Below are 20869 nucleotides of genomic sequence, written 5' to 3'. Positions count from 1 at the left end.
GCCAAAGGTCAAGCCAATCAACCATCAAGAGCCAGAGAGTCAAGCAGATAATTAGGAGTTCAAACAAGCCAGAGCTCACACCAAACAGACAGGAGAAGCAGCAAGACGGACACATCAGAACAAGGAAAACTTTATACTAAGGCAAGGCCTGCCTCAGCTAGGAAGCCTCTTATACTTCCTGCTGCTGGGAAAGGCCAGTGACTAATCCTAATTCCTAATCCTAATTCCTAATTTAGGAATCAGGGCTTTTCCAGGGCCTTGGTGGCCTAGGGATCTGCTGCAGCAGAGCAGGCTACCATATGGGACAGCAACATGCAGGGCCTCAGGCATGGATGTAGGGAGCTTGGCTGGGGCCAGGGGACAAAGTCTGACCGGTGGCTCCCCCGCCTCGGGTGTCTTCGCACGCACAAAGTGTGTGCGCCCCAAGCAACGCCCCCCTGTGTCTGACGTCAGACGCAAGGGGCAGGGGCAGTGCCGAGAATGGGGCTGTGATAGTCCCGACAGAGTTTAATTTCCCCTGTCAGTGGTTGGTGGAATTGCTCAAAGGAGCCCAAAGGAACTCCCTTTTCAGTGATTCCACCAACTGCTGGCAGGAGAAATGAAACTGTATTGGACGCATGAAATGCTGGCTGGAGAGGAGGGGTGCGTGCCTTGTGCTCCCAGTTGGCAAGTTGGCTGTGCCTTGTGCTCCCAGTTGGCTGCAAGCAGGAGGGGGCACCCTGGGGCACCCTAGTGGAGGGGGAGGGGAGCCTTGGGGGGCAGACCCTTGGGGTCTGGGGACAATTGCCCCCCCTTGCTCAATAGGCGCTACACTCCAGGTTTCAGGGCAGACAGAGCATGATCAAGGACCAATGGAGAGCATTCCCACAAATCTATAGTTCACAGTTGTTTATGATCTATGGTATCAAAGACCATCTAGTACGACATGATGAAGCCATGAGGGAGCCTCTTGTTTGTTGCCAGCATCTGATAATCAGAAATAAACAGACTTGGAACATGGAGTGTTTGTTATTCAGTATTGTGTCTCATACAATATTGTATGAGTGTGGGCACACTGGATCATAAACACATAAATATTTTAAGGGGGCAGTGGGTTTCTGCATGTGTCTGCCCTCTACCATGAAGTTGCCTAATTTAGGGTCCAAGCAGAGTCACTGTTGTTGACTGGATGTGATGGAAAAGACTATGGATATACAAAATCAACCTTCCTACAACTGCAAATATTACTCGAGTTCACAAAAAATTAATTCACAAAACAGCATGTAACACTTGTTGAAGAGCTGGCCCACTTTGACATCCATGATTCTCCAGTAATAGATCATCGCCATATTTCTAGGGGTGGGGTTTAAATATGATCTGAAGTAGCTTGTCCCCATATATGGCCACCTTGAGTACATTTTTAGTACTTGCTGTTCAAATGCTATTACACACGGTGAAATAGGAATGGGGCCAGAGCATTTGCTTTGCATGCAGGAGGTCCCAATTTCAATCCCTCCAGGTAGGGCTGGAAAGGACAGCTGCCTGTAACTTGGGAGAAGCCACTGTCAGTCTGGGTAGACAATACTGTGTTGGATGGACCAGGTACTTTGCGGCAGGGGGTGGGGGCGGGCAACTGATCAAGGGCCCCAACCAAAGTAGAGTTCAGTATTTGAAATGATCAGATCAATCAGTTTAATTCCAGACAACAAAACTTAAATCAGTTAAAATATGACCCGAGAATCAAGAATTATTTCAGTATTTTTGATTGACTGATTAAGCACCATCAAGTCGATGTCAACCCTTAGCGACCACATAGATAGATTCTCTCCAGGATGATCTGTCTTCAACTTGGCCTTTGGGCCTCTCAGTAGTGCATTCATTGCTATTGTAACCGAGTCCATCTACCTTGTTGCTGGTCATCCTCTTCTTCTCTTTCCTTCAATTTTCCCCAGCATTATGGACTTCTCAAGGGAGCTGGGTTTTCTCATAATGTGTCCAAAGTATGATAGTTTGAGCCTGGTCATTTGTGCCTCAAGTGAAAATTCTGGATTGATTTGTTCTGTGAACCATTTGTTTGTTTTCCTGGCTATCCATGGTATCCTCAAAAGTCTTCTCCAGCACCAAAGTTCAAAAGCGTCAATACTTTTTCTATCTTGCTTCTTCAAAGTCCAGCTTTTGCATCCATAGAGTATCAAGGGGAACACCATTGTCCAGACGATTCTAATTGGCATCGTCACAGCATCTAAATATCCTTTCCAAGGCCTTTATTGCAACCCTACCAAGTGCAAGCCTCTGGCATATTTCTTGACTGCTGGATCTTTTACTGTTGATGGTTGATCCGAAAAGGCAGAAGCTACCCACCACTTCAATGTCTTCGTTATCAATTCTAAGGCTGGGTTGTTACATTAACACAGGATGCAGTGGCTGACTCACTGTGCAATGTTATGCCTGCGGTGGAAAGTACTGTTTGCCAATGGCACAAGAGTGCTGTTGTGCAAATGCAAAAATGGCACAAATAGAGTTGCACAGCTGTGCAGCCACTATATATAATAGCTCCGCCATTGTGTCACACAACTCCATTTGCATAATTTTTGTGCTTGTGCAACAGCACTCTTGTGCCACTGCACAAGCATTACGTTCCACCACATCCATAACATTGCACAGTATGCCAGCCAAAGGGAAGAAAGCAGGGAGGACTTCAAATGAACATTCTGCCTACACTCAGAGAGGTGGGGTTGGAGGGCATGTAACAATACCAATCCGTCATTTCATCATCAGTGGAGACCCTGGGTGCCTCCAAGTACCAAGTATTCCCATGAGCCTATCTCTGCAATGTCTTCCCAAGACACTTGCCAAACCCAGTTTTGCTGCAGTAATCCTCTGTGAGCGTGACATCCAGAAGAAGAAAAATTGGCCTGCACGCCTCAATGTCAATTTCACCATAATTATCAGACCTGGGAAGGAGTGCCAGCAGCACATTCCTGCTAATTCTGCTTTAAGTGCCAGAGTCACCAAAGATCTAACCAAGTAGTCGTGCAAAGCCTTATGGGAAGTAGAAGAGCCAAAGTGTTAGCAACACATACTAGATTGAAGGCAGAAGGCCAGATGCTTCTTATGAAGGCATCAACACACATTGTGACCCACCAAACCAAATGCAGCCTCCAAGACATGTACTGGAAGGCACAAGACAACCTTCCCACTTTTTGCTGTCCTAGGCAGGCAGCAGAAACTGCTTGTTTCCTGTTTCTTTGCTAATTCTTTATTCCTGAGCAGCAATCATTGGCTTACATGTCACACAGCGTAATGTGAGCGATGCCAGACCTGCCCATGCCACTGCAGGTCTCTTAAAACACTCAGTGACACAGCTGCTGCTTTGAAGAGAATGGTGCAAGAAAGCTGTGAAAGAGCAGCTGTGTTGCTGTGCAAGAGAGCTCTCTGAGAGCAGTACCAGTATGGCTGACTCTGATGCAATCGCATATTGCGTGCTACTTCCATGGGGAATAATGGAAGTAGCATGCAACATGTTTGTGCAAGGGGCCACAGCACCAGTACTGCCTTTTTGCACAGTAGCAGCATCAGGTCTGTTAGGGCCCAACAGTGGTGCAGGCAGATCTGGTAATGCCTATGTTATGCTATAATAAACAAACAAACACACAAACAAATAAATATTTTCCAGGGGGGAAGCAGAAATATTGTTCATACTCAACACACAAGATGTCCAGAATCAAAGAGGCACCCATTGCAGCAATAATTCTTGTTGCCCAACTGTACTTTATTATTGGTAAAGTAAAGTTGTGCTGTCGAGTCGGTGTCGACTCCTGGTGACCACTGAGCCCTGTGGTTTTCTTTGGTAGAATACAGGAGGGGTTTACCATTGCCTCCTCCCACGCAGTATGATATGATGCCTTTCAGCATCTTCCTATATTGCTGCTGCCCAATATAGGTGTTTCCCGTAGTCTGTGAAATATACCTGCAGGGATTTGAACTGGCAACCTCTGGCTTTGCTAGTCAAGTCATTTCCCTGCTGTGACATTAGGTGGTTTCTTTCCTTGTACCTTTGCCGAAATCACTTACCAGGGAGGATCATCCCTCAGAACCAAGTGTGCTAGAGCGACTGCATCCTGCCAAGAGCAATGCTCAACTTGGAGGTTACCTCCAGACTAAGGCTGCATTCAGACATTGCACGAAACCAGAGTTACAGGTTACTGGCAAACCAGTAACTCTAGTTTTGTGCGATTTATGCCACAAAATGTCTGAATGCATGCAACCACATCCTTGCAACCAAAGCACAGGGTTCAGTTTACTTATCAAACTGGAATTTGGAGCTGGGATTACTCCTCAGTTTCACCACTCTAAACCTCTGTTGGAAGGGGCTGTCGAGTTGTCTGCATGCATCCGCCGCTATAACTGTGGTTACAGCTTATGTGACCAGTGGCCAGCTCAGAGCAGCACCAACAGCAGTTACACTCTAGGACTTACGCAGCACTCCATGGTGTGTTCCCTGGCTGAATGGAACCCTGCACACTTCCTACTTCCTCTGCCTGCCAACATGCACACCAGGCCCTGCTGCTCTTATAATTAAAGGGCCAGCAGCACTACCAGGGAGCACTGCTTGAAGTCTGCGACCCTTGCAGCAATGGCGGTGGTAGATAGCAATAGCAATAGCACTTACATTTATATACCGCTCTATAGCCAGAGCTCTCTAAGCGGTTTACAATGATTTAGCATATTGCCCCCAACATTCTGGGTACTCATTTTACCGACCTCGGAAGGATGGAAGGCTGAGTCAACCTTGAGCCCCTGGTCAGGATCGAACTTGTAACCTTCTGGTTACAGGGTGGCAGTTTTACCACTGTGCTGTTTTTACCATCTGTGCTGGAGATGGATGGCAGTTTTACCATCTGTGCTGGACGCGCTGGGCCCGTAGAACCCTCCCCCCCGTGAGTGATTTCCTGGAGCTGTGAAGTGATGTCCACAGCCTGGTACAGGTATGGCTGTACAAGTGGGTGGAACCAAGCTCAGAGGACCAGTAAGTGGGAGGGGAAACTCTAACCTGCCACTGGAATTTCCCAAAACGGAATGGGGGATTGTCTGCGATGCTGTCCCCAGTTTAGAATGTTAACTGCAAACTGCAGTTCTAAACCAGTTCCTGCGATGTCTGAAGGGTATACGACGAATGTTTATTGAGGTCATTCACACAATAAAAAACTGTTTTCTACCTGGGTTTGGGAGCTGTACGTGCTCCCAATTTTTGGTTGCGTGGAAGCAAGTTAAGAGGAAAACCTGGGTAGAAATGATTGTGTGGAACAAGGTAGGAGGAAAACCTGGGTAGTTCTTCCTCCTACCTTACTTCCACACAATCACTTCTACCCAGGTTTTCCTCCTACCTTGCTTCCACCCAACCAAAAATTGGGAGCACACACAGCTCCCAAAACCAGGTAGAAATCAGTTTTTTATTGTCTGAATGACTTCTTAGTCTTTGGTGGAAAGCTTCATTGGATTTATGGGGTATAATTACTTGTCTTTGACAAAGCGATTGTTTTTAATGTTATTGTTCCTTTCTTCATACTCTTATAAATGAACCTGTTTATATTACATCTCAGGTGTGTGAGTGGGGAAGCATTTGTACAGGTATAAATGTTGGGGTTCCAGATTTCTTGGGAAGGGACTGAGCTAGCAGAATCAGCAGAAAGATAGTCCTTCAGTCTTAGTCCTTAGCTTTAAGACAAAGGAAACAGATGGTAGTATGTACTGATTTTGATAAAGTCTGTTGTAGGTCACTGGAACGACACATACATTCACCTGCTTACCGCACGGTCTACCATCATTCTAAGTGAGATGCACACATGCTGCAATATTTTACACAAAACTAGGCATGCACTGGTTGTGAAGGTGGGGTGCCTTTGTGCCTCCTAAGCACAGGATCATTCCCAATGGAACAGCATTGGAACACTGATGACACTGTGCTTAGCAGGCACAGAGGTGCCCCGCCTCTGCAACTAGCTTTTTTTTAGAACGCTGCGGCGTATCTGCACCTCGCTTAGAACGATGGGGGACTACACAATATGTAAACCAGCAACTACACAAGTGCAGGACAGCTGTATGCATCTTTGTTCACAGAAGTAAAAAAGATACTTAATGTATCTGCTGAAAAATGTGAATTTTCTGGTCTTGTTATGCTTGTCATTTTAAATGTTCCATTCCTAATATTTTCCAATGTGCATGCACCTGACCTTGTCTGTTTCATCTTGAAAAATGCCTACTGTGAATGAACAGCTGGTCACCAACCCAAATAAATTCAGTCCCAAGCAAACTTTGATTTAAAAAATGTAGTGATTTTTAATGTGAATTAATTCAAACTATTGTATCACCAAAAAGGCTGAGAAAAGTTATACTAAGAACATTTGCCATCCTACAGCCTAAAATAGTGACACGGGAGGGGGGAAACCCTCTTGTAAACTATTATCGTCACATTGCCAAGCCATTCAAGTAATTAAATTTCTGTATCTGAGGGAAGCAAACTAACTTTTTAACAGACAGCAGATGACAAATGATTTATTTTCACTGGTTATGTATGAGGATGGGCCAAAATGGAGGGATGCATTTCATGATAAATATTCTGACCACAAAACATTTTCCTCTTACAATTATTTGAGTGGGCCTGTGAAACTGGGTCAAAATGTTTGCCAGTTCAGAGTGAGGGTAGGAAGGACTGCTGTCATTCTGATTTGGCTTCATGACATCATCATATAGTCCAATTTGTTTGAACAGGCTTCCTGATGAAATCGTGTGGTCAGTCAGATTTGACTGGGTGAGGTCACATGATCCAGTGTATTGTTGGAAGCAGCAGCTGCTTCCCAGGGCAAGTCACATGGGCATGGTGGCATGTTTTTTGGCTGCCATCCTCACAGTAATTGCCACCCAAAAAAAATAGCTGCTATATTCAGACATTACTTCATCCATGTGTCTGCATCCTGAGCACAGTAAGGCTACTCCAAGTGATATGTAAATGCCTGCACTGGCCTTTAATCTTAAATGTGACACTGTACGAATAGCTATGAATGCTAGAGAAAAGTCTGGTAAAACGGCCTCAACAACTGGCATGGAATCATGGAACCCAAACTGTGGCATCATGCTAAAAAGTGTCTCAGAACACTGGAAATTCCAAGCCATCTGTCCAAGTAACAGCAGGCTCCTTTCCAAACTCAGTTCTCCTCCACTTGCATTTCAAATCATGCATGTCAACAGAAGGGCTTGCTATCTTACAGCTTCTTCTTTTTGTCCACCATTTAATTAAATTATCCCATAATGAAATCTTTCCCTAATGAGTCAGTCTTGAATAATTTATTAGATACTGAAGCCATGCTAGGAGCCTCATCAATTATGTATAGCTACATCATCAGGCACTTTCAATCCTTCTCTTCCTTCCACTTACCATTTGTTTCATTAAAAGCAACTTCTGAGTTTATTGCCCATTGTCAAAGGTTGGTTCATTGATACATAATGCCAGGAGCCTACCAACAGACTCTTTGTGTGCTTGTATGTGTTAGGCAGGCTAAAGCTATATAAAGCATCCATATATGGTTGCCTTCAACCAGAAAGGGTACCAATCAATGGCTGACATCAAGACAAACACTGCACATGTTGCACTAGTTCAAGGGTGTTGTACTAGCTAGCTCCACTAAGTTGCGGGCTTGCATTCCAGATTAGTATTTGACTGGTGCAACTGATTCAGCTACTGCTTGCACAACCTGTGGTGTGACTCCCTACTGTGATACTTCTTTCTCAGTCTATATATGTTGCAAAGAATGATGTGAACCACTGTCCTTGTTGTACAAGCAGACCAAGACCTCAAGCGATTGTGCAGCTTTGAGCACCTGCTGTTCAGCTTTCAGCCTTCCCGAATGCATGCATCTTTGTTTGTTGCATTACTGAAGCGTTAGTCTGGATGTCAGCCACTGTATATCTATGTGGTGCACCTTTGGTTGTTATGTATATTCAAACATATGTTTGCATTGGTGGGGAGAGGGATTTCATTGTGTGAATTACTCTGCCATTTTTGCTTTATCCATTACTTTTACTTTTTTTCCTCCCAAATGTATTTATTGTTTTTATTTTATATGTTACAAAATTATTATGCTTATATTCATAAATACACAAGCCATATCAAAGGAAAAGAGGGAGAGAAGTATCATTAAAAAGTAAAAACTTGTGTCAGATTCAACTGAGCACCTGTTAGCAATATATAACACAACTGGTTTGTGACCTACCTTGAGTATGGAACATAGAAAGCCGCCATATACTGAGTCAGACCATTGGTGTATCTAGCTCAGTATTGTCTACACAGACTGGCAGCGGCTTCTCCAAGGTTGCAGGCAGGAGTCTCTCTCAGCCATATCTTGAAGAAGCCAGAGAGGAAACTTGGAACCTTCTGCTCTTCCCAGAGCGGCTCCATCCCCTAAGGGGAATATCTTACAGTGCTCACACTTCTTTCTAGTCTCCCATTCATATGCAACTGAGGTGGGATACAAAATCTCATAATAGCATTAATAATAAGTAAGTCTTGACATTTTGCACTTGTAGTGGTCATTCAAACAATCAAAAACTGTGTTCTACCCTGGTTTTGGAGTTGTGTGTGCTCCAAGTTTTCAGTTGTGTGGAAGCAAGGTAAGAGGAAAACCTGGGTAGAAGTGATTGTGTGGATGCAAGGTAGGAGGAAAACCTAGGTAGCTTTTCTTCCTACCTTGCTTCCACACAACCAAAAACTAGGAGCACACACAGCTCCCAAACCTGGGTAGAACACAGTTTCTGACTGTATGAATGACCTTGTAATGTAGAAAGCCAGTAATTTAATTAGTGTAACTTGTTCCTGCAGTCAGATGTGATAACTGGGAAATAGTGTTTGGCCATGCATGGCAATGGCTGACATGATGTGCAGTCTACTTCCTCTGTTTTGGTCTGCCCTGGGGCTGCTACAGTCTTCAGAGGTAGTCCCTGCGCTGTTTTGAAGCAGGACTTATAGAAACTGCATTTCAGGGGCTTCCCCATTATCAGAAATGGGCAAACCTCTGGAAACACAGCTTTTGCAATCACTGCTTCAAAACAGCATCGGGGCTGCCTTTGAAGTCTGCAGGAGCCCTGAGGGCAGACCATTATGGTGGCAGTCCAAGTGAAGTACTTTCTGCGGAAGAAATAAAATTTGAGTACTTAATACAGCAGCATGGCTAAGCATACCCAGTGTGTCCAGAATAAGCATTGGGGCTTGTTCTTTCATTTACTGAGCCCCTGGTGGCGCAGTGGTAAAACTGCTGCCCTGTAACCAGAAGGTTACAAATTCGATCCTGACCAGGGGCTCAAGGTTGACTCAGCCTTCCATCCTTCCGAGGTCGGTAAAATGAGTACCCAGAATGTTGGGGGCAATATGCTAAAATCATTGTAAACCGCTTAGAGAGCTCCGGCTATAAAGCGGTATATAAATGTAAGTGCTATTGCTATTGCTATTGCTATTGCTATTGCTACTGTTCCCTGGCTTGCTGCTTATTTCCTTTGTCCCACAATGTGAGCCATTGAGAACTGAAGAGTCCCTGTTTGGAGATTGTCACTGCTTCACCTGCTTAATGATTTAATACACTTAGGGTTACATAACTTGGTCACGCTCGAATGTTATGCTGCAGTATGACAGAACCCAGGGTGGGAACTAGCTTTGAGAGAGAGAAAGGCTTTCTTTATCAATCATAGCAAAACAGTAGCTTCCATATGATAATTGACTTTTATTTTGTGGTTTCTGAAAATAAATGGCAATCAAATTCTGCCTGCCCACTTCTGAATGAATAGAATATATATATTTTACAATGTTGCTATGTCCCATCTCGTGAACAGCCATCCTTCGGCAGAAATCTCTTGTTTTGCATGTACGCAGCAGTAAAATAACCACAACTTTAAGCTGCCAGAGCATGGGAATTAGTATCAAGTAACAAAAAATTGTATTTCAACAACAAGAAAACTTGACTTCTGTGCTTTGGCATGTTTTTCCTCAGGCATCTAAGGCTGCCAACCATCAGAGACAAGATTCTTCAGATGTAAGAGGACTGTAATAGTTTGGCAGTACTTTCTTGTGAAACCTATCAGAACTTGAAGAAAAACGGAGTCCTTGGAATGAGTTCTGCTTTGTTGTGGCAGCTTAGCTTATCTCTTGCTAAGGATCTTGCTGATCTTCATTATCCATCCCATGGTTTGGGAAACATCTGTGAAGGAATTGCACAGAATATCATTTTATTTTAAACATGTTCATGCTACCCTTCAGTTTAACAAAACTTCTAGGGTGGTTCACAACAGCTATAAACAATGAACCACATCCAGACTAATTCTGGGCTGATGTGCCAGGGGTTTCTGTTGTGCAAGAGGGGACATGATTTTTGATTATGCCCCATCACACAATGGCACAGAAGCAGAGGTGCACTGAAGTAATTTTGGAGCCTGGACCTAAAGGCCTTACCCATCCCCCGCTGTAAGTTAAGCGTAATTTTTTAACATGTAGGTTCTTGAGGGCATAAACCACACCACCCAAGACAGACAAAAGATTATTTGGGGGTCCCCAGGTGGTGTGGATGCCTTAGATTTTGGTCCTGGATTTCAGCCCTGAAGTCCAGGAGTAAGAGCACCTCTGCACAGAAGTGCAGAGTTGAGTTTTTTAAGGGGGAGGGCAGAAATACAGCAGAACAGGAAAACCTGCACAGAATGATCATTACCAAAAATGCCAGTAAAAAACATCAGATTAAAAAAACCAGCTTAGATGGCATGCTTATGGCAGTTTGTGTAGACAATACTGAGCTAAAAGGACCAATGGTCTGCCTCAGTATAAGGCAGCTTCCTATGTAAGCCCGCCTTCCCCACAGACAATCTCCAAGGACCGTCTGGGCATGTGGATTGCATGCCCAGACGGTCTGCCACTGCCTCAGGGAGCGCACATACCCCAGCCCCGACAAAATCCCACAATGCACCATGCAAGTGCACCATGCACTGTGAGGATCCCCCCAGTGATGGACGGGCGCCTGTCAGCCTTTCAGCACCGGTTGAAAGCAGCCAACACTGACAGACAATTAGCTCAATGGGGTTAAGGGAGTGCTCGCTCCCTTGACCTCGTTCATGAGGCGGGGTCTTTAGGCAGGTTGGCTGCTGAGGCAGCGCCAGGAGCCAGTTGGCTCCCGGTGGTTCCCACAGGCAGCCAAGCCCAGGCTTAGCTGGAAAGCCTGGACTTGGCTGATTGTGAGAACAGTCTCATTCTGTTTTAGGACAGCCTCTCTTGAGAGGCATGCTACATGCAGGGCACAACAACTAACTGTCCCACTACCACCCACCTCTCATTGATTGGTTGGTAGGTTGATTGATTGATTGAGTGACGTCAAGTCGGTGTCGACTCTTAGCGACCACATAGATAGATTCTCTCCAGGATGATCTGTCTTCAACTTGGCCCTTAAGGTCTCTCAGTAGTGCATTCATTGCTGTTGTAATCAAGTCCATCAACCTTGTTGCTGGTCGTCCTCTTCTTCTCTTTCCTTCAACTTTCCCCAGCATTATGGACTTCTCAAGGGAGCTGGGTTTTAGCATAATGTGTCCGAAGTATGATAGTTTGAGCCTGGTCATTTGTGCCTCGAGTAAATGGAAAACTCAAGAGAAGGGCCTTTAATACTAAATGTAGACAAGATTTTGTGGGCAGCAATGAAGTAGACTGTAGGGGTGATCAAATTTTTCTTTTCTTTTCCTCCCTTTATTTTTGCATTTGATGCTAATCTTTTATTATTGAATAAAAAGTATGTGTTTTATGCTATATGATGAACAATTACTGCTTTGCAATAACTAAACTACAGAACTGGTTTTCAATAGCCAAAATTAAGCATACAACACAAATTTTAATTTATTTCAAAATATTTTATATTTTAAAGAAATTTCTTGATTAATATTTTATCACATTGGGCATAAACACAATACAAGCAAGATTCAAAAGTGGCAGAGAGGTACATCAGTCCAAAAACGATGACCCAAAATGTATAAGGAAAGTTGAAATACTTGTGTAGCTTAGCAAGATGATGATCAAATTTTTTGAAAGGAGATCCAGCCATCGGAAATGACTCTATCTATATGGGTGTTATTGGAGCCTTTACATTCCTCATTAATACCCAACTCATGTCAATAAGCTATTAACTATTCATTGAAGGACTGGTCATCTGAGAACTTTAAATCAACACTCTTGTTATTTTACACATTACTACTTATCTTATTAAGTGACTTGCATATGTGGACAAGAGGAAGACCTTGCAAGTGATCCCACATCAATAACAGGAAAGATGTCAACTCATGTAAGGAAACGGAGGGTTGGGAACATCACAGGAAAATTAATATGTCTGAGGCAGTCTGGAGGATATATTTATGCTGGGAAGAAAGATAATCTAGTCTAGAGGAGAGGAGAGCTGGACGTTTGGTAGCAAGCATGACTTGTCCCCTTCACTAAGCAGGGTCCACCCTGGTTGCATATGAATGGGAGACTAGAAGTGTGAGCACTGTAAGATATTCTCCTCAGGGGATGGAGCTGCTCTGGGACGAGCATCTAGGTTCCAAGTTCCCTCCCTAGCATCTCCAAGATGGGGCTGAGAGAGATTCCTGCCTGAGGCTGCAACCTTGGAGAAGCCGCTGCCAATCTGTGTAGGCAATAATGAGTGAGGTGGACCTATGGTCCACTGCAGCTTCCTATGTTCCTAGTCTGAAAGCACTTATTTTACTTAAGAAAATGCATGTTCTAGTGTTATTGAACTGTTAAGTGCCTTCTCCTCACAGTTTTCTGAGCAATGAGAAGTTCCACAGGTGCTGTGTTACTTGAAGGAGAGTGGTGGTTTTGTGACATTTGGTTTATTTATAAATATACAAGTGGAGCATTCGGTGGAGTTCAAATAGCAGAGCACTCTTACAAGCAACAACAGGTTACATTGGATGCATGGTGTGTGACCCTGCACACCAAGGTGCTTGCCTATTCCAGACTCTCTCAAGTCATTCTGTTGTTGTCTTGCACCTGGCTGGGGAGGATGAGTCACCTTACACTCTCACATCAGCTCTTCCCATCAGGTGGTTGGTACCATCTTAGAAGACTCTTGAATGCTTCCCCCCATCAGGGTGGTTCATGGACATTAACAACCCATTCAGAAACATTCTGACCTCCTGGACTATTAGCAATTTCTTTTCTGCCCAATAAAATAGCATCCCAGCTAGCATTCATGACTGCACACTCATTATGGAACCTGAACATCCTTTGGGGAAGGATCACTGTGCAGCCCTCAGGAATAGATTTATACAACTGAAAAGGGTTTTTGAAGGAAGGGGAGAGTATTGTTCTCCCCTTCTCCTCTGCACCCAGACCACTGCACGAAGCAGCCTGAAGGCACAGGGATACAGCACTACTTCTGGCAACAGAGGACTGCAACTCATTAGCTACCATGATTATGTGATATTCATTTTGTGCCTTTTCGTGTGCTCTTATCATTTAAGCAGCTTTCTGTGATTAAGATGATGCTCTCATCTATACTATCTAGTAGACTAACATCAGCAATACAACAGCCATGTTGTCTAGCAAACTGGGTAGAATAATGTTAAGTTGTTATGGTCCTTTGGGCTGGTTCCCAAGTGAGAATATCTCATTAGCTCTAGTCGGAGACAGGTTAGCACCTGCTAATATCTATGTCTAATAAATTAGCTTATGTCAGCTGTTACTCAAACTCAAGAGTCTGTCCCTTTGCGACTGTCGCTGCCCTTTCGTATCAAGCATGATGCAGATGGCTGCCTTCGAGCAGCTGTCCTCTGAATTAGTGGCCCATAAGCAGAACAATGCATGCAGTGTGCTAAATCTATCAGGTTGTGGGGGGGGGGCTTATGCAGCGCCCTACACCTGTGCTGTACAGATGGTAAAAAGTGGTTTTAGAGGCTTCGGTGTCTGCCAATGGACAGAGGGGAGGGAATCCCTTATAGCTGGTGTATGTCCAAAGTCTGCATTGAAGAGTATCGAGCTAGATGGTGCAAAGATAGGAATCATGCTTGTGTGGTTGTGAAAGAAAATATCAACTGAGTCGAATTGCAGAACAATTGATTGGGTTCTTTTGTTTATTGCGGATGACACGCAAATTTGTGAAGCATTTCATATTTTTAAAGTCTTTAAAGATGCACCTGTTCACCCAGGCTTTTAATTAATATTGTTTTAGTGGGTTTTAATGTTGTAACCTGGTTTTCAGGGTTTTTAAATTGTTCTTATTGTTTAATTGCTGTTTTATGATGTTTTAATTGTTGTTTTACACTGTTTTATAATTTCTGTTTTAATCGTTAACTGATTTTAATGGTTTTGTTTTAATGAGTCTTTCTGGAAGGGCGGTATAAAAATTGAATAAATAATAAATAAACAAACACACAAACAAATAAATATTTTCCAGGGGAGAAGCAGAAATATTGTTCATACTCAACACACAAGATGTCCAGAATCAAAGAGGCACCCATGGCAGCAATAATTCTTGTTGCCCAACTGTACTTTATTATTGGTAAAGTAAAGTTGTGCCGTTGAGTCGGTGTCGACTCCTGGTGACCACTGAGCCCTGTGGGTTTCTTTGGTAGAATACAGGAGGGGTTTCCCATTGCCATCTCCCACACAGTATGAGATGATGCCTTTCAGCATCTTCCTATGCTGTCTGATATAGGTGTTTCCCATTCTAGCGGGGATTCGAACCAGCAATATCTTGTTCCGTAGGCAAGTTACTTCCCCACTGCGCCATTAGGTGGCTCTTATTATTGGTACAGCAATGTTAATAACTACAATCAGGGTTATATATGTAACCCACCAAAGTCCACAGTGTTTGGTTACACTGGTGTAAATTGGTTATCATGGTTTAACATTGGCATGATTGTGTGAACCCACTCCACATTGGGAATCTCATTTTCGTCCTGGGGTGAAAACCAGCATTGACCATCTAGGATCTGAAGTACGATGGTGGAGCTCAGGATGTCCCAAACCAAGGTTCACTGGTTGTGTGAACCCACAACTCTCACCTATTCTGGTTACTTGCATAGGAGGTAACTGCATACTGTCACCAGCGCATCCACCACAGACATTCCTAGATAGAGCGGACATCACACATAGGCGCTCCAGCATCTCAACCTTACTCCATGGCTCCCAAACTTGAACATCTTTGGCTGCACTTTGCTTAGCAACACACTACACCACACTCAACTGCAATGCCTACCTACAACTGTCCCACCAGCCACCCTTCCACCCCTTCAAACCACAGCATGGCATAGCCAGCAGCCCCACACTCCACCAACAGATGTCATCAGGAAGACCTGGTTACCCATGCAACAAGCAGCCAGCAATACTACCTGTGAGACCAGTGATGTGGGATGCTGCTTGCCCACTCAGGAGTTGTACTAGCAAAAACCCAGGTGGAGGGGGAGTGATCATCTGCTAGAAAGGAGCTGGGCAAAATGATATTGTCCTACCTAGCACTTGCACCCAGCATTTTAATGATGTAGGTAGGAGGAAATGTCCTACCCAGCTCCTCTCTCATAGACAGTCACTCCCCGCTCATCCTACCTAGGTTTTTGCTAGCACACAATTGAAAATTTGGAGCATGCACAGCTCCTGAAGCTGGGTAGGGCACTTGTCCTATGCTCTTAATGATTGTGTGAACAGCCTTAGTGTATATTCATGTTTGTGCAATAAACAGTTTTGATGCTGTGCTTATGTCTGTCATTCGAGCTATGGAGCTGAAAGGAAGCCCAGCTAACACCATGGCCGAAGAATGTGAATTCTGGTTTTATAGTACAGAAGAACCTCTTTATTTGCGGAACTGCTATTTGCAGCTCTGTGTCTCCATGGGGTGTCTCATTGACACCCATTTTCAGTATCAATGGATACGAAAGTGTGAAAGCCCACATATCCACAGGGTTGGAAGTGACAGTTCCGCCTGCCATTTTGTCTCTATGGAGCCATTTTGTGGCTCCTTTCTGTTTTTAAAAAATGGACTTTGTTGACTTTTTTCTGTGATTTTTTCAGTTTTGGGGGGCATTTGGGGGGATTCCTGGGCACATGGGTGGGTCCTGGGAACACACAGACCTTGTGGAGCATGCCAAAGTAAGTTTTTTCATGTTATTTTGCCAGTTTTCCCACCATTTTTCGTGTTTCCCCTCCACTTTGGAACCTAACCCCCTGTTCCCCATAGCAATAATTACTCGTTACTCGTGGTTCAATTACTGGCGGCAATAGGCGAGGAACGGAACCCCCATGAATAGCGAGGTTCTCCTGTATGTTTGTCTTGACCTTTAGCATCAAGGAAATCTTCATGCAATATTATAACAATGTGACACAGTGTGGAAATTAGCACAGAGTGTGGTGCCATTTACAGAGAAATCTTTAGTGCTGGAATCACACCAAGTTTGAACATTTTGCTTCTAATATTTTGCCTGCTAGATTCATTGTGGCTTATGGATGAGTAACTAGCTGCAGGATTGCAGACAGCCAAAGAGAACAAGCATGACATTGCTAGTTCTTCAAGCTTATTCATAACCCTGACCACAAAAATGAGTGGCTACTATGTTATCTGACTCACCACAAAGAGGGAAAGAGGGAAAATTTCCTTGGCATAGGAAGACCCTTTCTACTGCACTTTAAGTGCTTTGAATCAATAAGGCATTTCACTGGAGTTTAGGAAGGCCAAAGTACAAGGGGGAAATCTGATCTATCATCTCATTGTGTTCCAACAATCTTTTCAGTGCATTGCAAACAAGGACAAGAGAAAGGACAGTTCCTTTGAAGGAAATTGCAAGGGGGATGATGGTTACTCAACCATTCAAGTCTGTGCTAGAGAATGTGGACTAGTTAGAGTCTACACTACAGACACATGGCAACATTACTTTGGGAGGCTATAGGAGGGGCATCCTTTATGATATAAAGAGGGCTGTGGGTGATCTCAAATGCATCTGGAGGTGACATAATAATGAGGAGCTATTTTTAATTTAATAAGTACTTTAAAATCTATGCATTTACTGGCTGACATACTGTGCAATGTTCTGTTTGCCTTTTAACAAAACTTGTATGCAATTGCACAAGAGTGTTCTTACGCAAAACTCAAGAATTGTGGGCAGCCATTGCATATACATTTCATTAAAATGCAAACACAATGTTGTACAGTATATCAGCCACTATGCTTGCATCTCTTCTAAAGATTGTTAGAGTAAATTGTGACAATATTAAGAGATGTATATGTCCTGGGACATTTTCCAAAGGAGACAAAGAACAAAACGATGTGTGGTTGGGGGTGTGGGGAGTCAAACATTCATACTTTAATGGTTGCGTATTTCAATAATTCTATGGTCCATCCATTGCACTGAGGATGCAGTTCATAGTATCCACCACTAGGATTGTAAAACTGAAACAGGCAAATCTCATTATATGTGGACTCTGTATCTGTGGTTTCTCATATTCACAGGTGTCTAATTTACACCTGTTTTCATTATCCGTGGATATGAAATGGTTAAAACCCTTGTATCTGTGGTTCCTAGATAGCCAAGAGTAACCATGGAGGTCACTTCCAGCTGCCATTTTGTAAGCTGGACCCATTTTGCGGCTCATTTCTTTTTAAAAGATTTCCCCCACAATTTTTTGTGGTTTGTGGGGGCATTTCATGGATTTGGAGGGCATCCCTGGGCATATGTAGACCCCGTGGAGCACAGTCTAGTACAGAATTTCAATTATGTTTGCATTTATTCAGATTTTTCACGATTTTTAAACCTTTTTTGTTCCTTTAAGCTAACCCCCCATTTCCCATAGGCATAATGCCTCGTTACTTGTGGTTTCATTACTCGCAGTAGTAGGCGAGGGAGAACAGAACCCTCACATTCCAAGGAATGCCTGTATGCTAAAACTAGCACAAGGGCCCACAGTTGGCAGCTTGTGGCATACCTGCAGTGCCAGTCATCACTATTGTCATAGGAACATAGGAAGCTGCTATATACTGAGTCAGACCATTGGTCTATCTAGCTCAGTATTCTCTTCACAGACTGGCAGTGACTTCTCTAAGGTTGCAGATAGGAATATCTCTCAGCCCTAAATTGGACAGATTGGGAAGAAAAAGTAATGCTTAAAATCACCATGTGGGAAAAATTGAGCCTTGCCATATACCAGAAAGCGGTTTACATCCTGACTTACCTGATACCCCCAGTGCATAACCTGGCGGTAGTCTATCCTCCCCCGCTCGATCTCCTTCGGAGAGTTGAAAGGCAGATCTTCCGTCTAGTATGGCACACAGCGTCCTTCCCTTTGGCCCGTGCGGTAGCATTTAAGGAGGTTGAGCGGGGAGGCCTAGCCCTACCTGCCCTACAACCCTATTTTGTAACTGAATTCATGTCCTACAATTTTGGAAACTGGATTTTTGTGAATGTCCATAATATGTCCAACCTCCTGCAAAAAACTTGGGTCTTGCTTTTCGCTCTGCATTGGTGCAAGTCAGCATGGGGCATAGCATGGTGGGGAAAAGGATCTTTCAATGGTAATATCACACAAGTATTAAAAATAGAACACCCAGACTACTTGAGAGATTTGTTATTCACACTTAAAAAATGGAAGGTTGAACCGGAACTATTTAAAGGATCCTCCTCAGTTAAGCAGCTAAGGAAAACAATTTATGGAGAGATTCTAGAAGTGAGTTTCTTAAAACCTGATTTAGAACGTAAACGCTACAAACACCGCACTTCACAGTACTTGTTGCAACCCGATCACCCTATCGCTCTCTTTAAGGAGAAAAAAGTCCCTTTCCATTTATGGGAAACAAGGTGGCGCCATCAAGTACTACCACTTAATGCGGCTAAGCCATGGCTCCCAGAGGACCAGCAAGAGTGCCCTAAAATCACCTGCAAACAGAAAGCTAGTGAGCTAGGCAAAACATTCAGGGAAACCCACTCACATTTCTTAAAAGAGTGTGTGGTGGCCAAAAGAGTGTGGCAGGGAGTAAGCAAGCTGTTAGAGTGGCCTGATTTGGAAAAACAGACTTGGGAAGAACTAACCTCGGGTTTGAGCAATAGAACCTCCTTTCAAGGTCCCAGAAAGAAACCTTCAAAGAAACGGGACAGAACGGGTACCCTCATACTAGGGAATTGGAACGTTCCCCTTCTCGTAATCAGGCTAGTAAACCTGTATGTCATTTATGCAATGCTCCTGCATTGGAATAGGGAGGGAAGACGCGACCAAGAGGTTCACACAGATGAGACAGTAAATCTCTTCTGGTAAAGTTTGTATGGTTATGTGCAAAGAGACAAGTGTATCTCTTCTAAACAGCAATGGAACAAATTGTGGAAATGGACGTCGAACGTAACCCCCCCCATTACCTGATGTGCCTTGAAATCCCCCACCCCCGAGTTACAGTACTACCTGCATATACTTCATAACCTTGTGGGTTTCCAAATGCTTGTGTGTAAATCTTTGTAGATATATCATGTACAAACAACCACTTTGTATATAATTGTGCTTTGGCAATGTATTGTATGCTTTGGTAGTTTGTTGGTTCAATAAAAAAATCTCGTCCTATTTTTAAAAAAAAACACCTTGTCCTATCTTGGAGAAGCCAAGGAGGGAACTTGGAACCTTCTGCTCTTCCCAGAGCGGCTCCATCCCCTGAGGGGAATAACTTACAGTGCTCACACATCATCTCCCATTCATATGCAACCAGGGCAGACCCTGCTTAGCTAAGGGGACAAGTCATGCTTGCTACCACAAGACCAGCTCTCCTCCTTACACAGTCCTTACACAGTTGTCCATTGAGAAGCACTGCATCACTGTATCCTTCAAATACTGGTGTGTTTGTCAGGAATGGAATCAGCCTTTAGCTTCAAGCCCATTAAACTGCTGGGGTGGTATAAAATGAATGTCATTCAGCTGACGGTTCATCTTCATGTACTCTACTACCCAAGCAATAAGCATAGAACTGGTTTCTTTAGTCTTAGAGAATGGGACAGTTTGGGTTTTTTAAACTTCTAAGATTTTGTACAAAAAAATCACAGCAAAATGGGGGAGGATTTAAGTACCCCCAGATTTCATTATAGCAGAACCGCTCCCTTTGTAACTTGGGCTCTTAGTTCTATTCTTTGTCATGCTCACCAACAATAGCCAATTTGTGTTTTAGCACTTAGTGTGAGGACTGAATTAAATGGGGAGGCATGTTTTGTGAAAAACTTCACCCTCAATCAAACTCCCACCCCATTTCAGCAACTATTTGAGGAGGCCTGAAAAATGGGCTGGAAACATTAGCCAATTCAGAGTGAGAAGCATTGCTCTCATTCTGACTGGGCATTGTGGCATCATCTAGTAACCAAATCTGGCTGCATGATGACATGACATCATAATCATAATTATGATGACATAAACATGATTATGATGACATCATAATTGCACGTCAGCACAAAATGTGGGGAATTGTAGACGGAAGATTCTGGAAGCCAAATTTAGGCTGATAGGTAGCGTCCCCCAAGGTAGCATTCTCAGAAATGCTACCTGTTCCACATGCAGGTACAGTGAGACAGACAGAGCTGAGGGGTTTCAATGTGTGGATGAGATGTTGGTGCTGGGAGGAGAGGTTTAGATTTCTTAGGCACTGGGATACATTTTGGGGCAAGCAAGGCCTGTACAAAAGGGACGGGCTGCACTTGAACCAAGATGAAACCAGACTGCTGGCACTTAAAATCAAAAAGGTTGCACAGCAGCTTTTTAAATGATGCCTGGGGAATAGCCGACAGGAGCTGGGTAGTATCCAGTCCTTTAAATGCCATCCTTTAAAGTGAGAGGGTGCAAAGGATTCAGATAAAACAGAAGGGG

The sequence above is a fragment of the Hemicordylus capensis genome, chromosome 4, assembly GCF_027244095.1.
Source record: "Hemicordylus capensis ecotype Gifberg chromosome 4, rHemCap1.1.pri, whole genome shotgun sequence".
Lineage (NCBI taxonomy): Eukaryota > Metazoa > Chordata > Lepidosauria > Squamata > Cordylidae > Hemicordylus > Hemicordylus capensis.
This window is presented reverse-complemented; position numbering follows the sequence as displayed.